We start from the raw sequence: 3579 nt of genomic DNA on the forward strand, positions 1-3579 counted from the left end.
ATAAAGACACAGCACACAGCACACAGACACAGACACACCTAGACACAGACATATATATATATATATATATATATATGCGTGTGCGCAAGCATACATAAACACATGGAAATAATAATATTCATGTTCATCACATATGACATACTTTATTGCGAGCGAATCCTGAGTTGCATACTGGTGTTGTAGCCGGGGGCTCTTCGGCACACCGGGGAAGATTGCGTTTGGCATTTGCACTGATGCGTTTAATTTATTTTGTTTATGTTCTATATTATATGAGCTCTAATGTGTTGTACAGGGCTACGTCTAAGTAGATCGACTTAAGTTTTATATTATAGTATGTAGCAGGTTACAACAGTCTATCTTTATGAGAACGTTTCTCGAAGTCCCCCTTGGTATTATATTTATCGACTTTTTTCTATTCACATGGACAATATTATATATATTTTTTTATCCATACAGACACACGTACATATTTTACTTCGTGTTTTTTGACACTCGGCACTTGCTTTTGAGTCCTGATTGATGAGTGGGTGTGTTGACTGTGTTCCAGGCTTCCTGCTTATTGGGATGACTCGTCCGGTTATCCGGTATCCCCATTGCTCCCGTGGCGCTAGCAGAGCTCAAGTTTCAGACGTCAGTTCATCAGACGTCAGTCCAAAATAAATACATACACCCGCGAGTTTATAGACATTTAAAAAGTGCATGACACACAAAAATTCTAGGGCTCCCTGTGGGTTTTACTGATTAAATAGTTTGGACCAGTCACAGACCCACAGGGGATATAAATACTCAGACTCGAGAGTCACGTACGTGCCCATGCAGTAAACGTTGAACGTAAATACGCTTTAACGCAAGAAGGATAAACTGCTCGACCAGTAGCGCTCAAATCACAACGTAGCTAATATAACGTAGCGTTTATCAAACTTTAACGTAAAAAAATGGGGGTTTTGAATTCAAAAATAGCATGAAGTAAATATTGATGGATGCATTTGTCAATTGACAAATGACGTGTCTTTTTCTATTTTGTTTTTAAAACAAATTGCGTTGCTACCGCCATCACCAAAATATACTATCCCGATTTTAGAATTAGGATTTTAACAAAATATTATTTGTACCAATACATAGCTTCTGACGCGACAGCGGACATATCCAAACTTAAATTAGAGAAATTAGGATTGTAACAGAAGTTTTGTGCTTTTCAATCAATAAAATTGGAACCTGTCTTTCGGTTTCCAAAATACAATGTGTTGTATGGGTCGCCCTATTAATTAGAGTAGTGTTGTGAACACTATTTCTGATGTCATCGGCTTTTTTTCCTGTCTTGTGACTTCTGAGCTACTTTCAAACAGCAACCTATCATAAAAAGACTAAAACGGTTTGTTGAAAAAAAAAGAGATAAACCGCACGTGACCAACTGTCTATTGACCAGAATATATTTATATACTGCGGTGCCCTCTATAGAACCGTATTTCAAGCACAGGTTATAGCATTTAACTGTTCTCTTATTAACATCTATATAGTAGTACGGACACAAGAGTCACATAACCGTTGTGTTTTTTCTAGCAGGTTGCCGTGAAGAGAAAATCTTTACTGTAAAGGGTGTTTTGCTACAATACAATCTAGTATTGCTGTGATTTGTCATGTCTATCCATCTTGTTGCATAAACTGCGGTTTTCATATACGTTTGATTTCAAACACCGTTGTAAATCGAAATACTTCTGCTTTCTGACTTGAGTATAGCATATATATCTAAACACGAATTCAATAATTATGTTTTGGTCGCCCATGTGTCTCACTACTAAAAAGAAAAAATGTCGCACATATCTCAATAAATTCATAAGATAAAAATAACAGCTCAAAATATCAGGTACTAAATACTATGCTAAGGGGTTTTACAACCGTACACGTACGGTTTCTGTTGTCTGCAACTAGATGAGATAAAAACACATACAAACATGGGCACAGGATACACATGTACTCATGCTTGGAAAAATTGCGATCGAATTGAGGCTATTTGGTGACGGCCTGCGCTGCTGACTGCATTCCTGAGCGCTGGCGGAGTGGATACTGTGATATTTCTGCTAATGACTGACTTCAAGACAAGGAGGTGCATATCAAGGGGATATCACGCGCTATGAACCTTTTCAGAACCATTTTAAGTAGATTCGTTTGCTTGTATGTCGTTAGTTGTGGGATAACTCGATATGCAGGTGTATATATGCGTTCACAAACTAATCATAGCCACACTCAAACACTAGAGCCGATCTGTAGCTAACATTACAATTAAAGTCTGATCAGACAAATACATTTTTCAGAACGTTTACGGGTTTGGATAATTCATTGTAATTCCATACTTCCTAAAATGCTTAATACGCATGTGTTGGCTGGAATAGTTACCTATCCAGTGTCATTGGTACAATAGTCTCGCTATTTGTGTAGCAAGTCGGTCCTTCTGTGCACAAATACGCATAAATCGTAGGAGGACGACGCAAACGACATAGGCCGGCAACTAAAATTAAGAGAAATAAAGTCACAAAGTGAGAAATACATGTGTATTTAGACGTAAATAAATACACATAAATAAAATTAAATATACGTTAAGCCATAGCCTCCTAAATAGTACTTAAAGCTACAATAGCAATGCAATATTTATGTCAAATTGGCATTGTAACTAGGCATGTCAAATTGCCGAGCAATGTTTTCCCGCCTCGTTTCCTTATGTCTTTCCATTGGTTAACTGTTTAATTTTTAGCTAATGAACGGCAAGTTTATTTTTGTGTCACTGTTCCTTGATTTTCTATCTTTCTACATAACTCGTTCTTGGTTTTTTAATCTTCTTCGTGGTGATCGTCGGACCGTGTCTGTGCTCTGGCCAGACTGGCCTCTGTGTGCAACACGATCGAATAGTAAAATGTTCATATCCATAAATTGGGAAAGGACGTCGATATGTGTCACAGACTACTTCAGCATCGATGGTGTTAGCGCAATACTTATATCACAGTTCGCTTTCCACACTTACACTCGACAACTTATGTATACTTGTCCTTAACACTATATTGAAATAAATTACTTAATTCCTCTAACATATATATAAACACACGCATTTCACCATGGATACCAAAACAGTATACAAAAAGTTCTTCGCCGGTTTGCAGCCTCGTGTTCTTTGTAAAGCATTGGAATGCGAGCGAAGAGTTAAAGCAAAAGGAGGAACAGGGCGCCCACAGGAGCACAATTGTTTACCTACTGTTTGCTTGCAGATTGCATGCCAGCAATTTAATGTACACTTTCCCACCGAAATGGCTATCAAAGTGAGCGCTTGTAAGGAGAAGAATTACTTGGCGGTATTGGGGAGTACAAAGAGGCTGCTTGATGTGCAGGTGAGTATGTGTTGAATAGTAAGTTAGGGCATGTATGATAAAACTTACCCGGCATACATATTTCTGTAGGCAATTTTTATAGGTCGTTATATGCGTACGCAGGTAGATAATGCCGTATACACAGTGCACGCATAAAATACATACACCAAGTTATGTACTATATATATATATATATATATATACACACACACACACACACACA

The sequence above is a fragment of the Sphaeroforma arctica genome, assembly GCF_001186125.1.
Source record: "Sphaeroforma arctica JP610 unplaced genomic scaffold supercont1.146, whole genome shotgun sequence".
Classification (NCBI taxonomy): Eukaryota; class Ichthyosporea; order Ichthyophonida; genus Sphaeroforma; species Sphaeroforma arctica.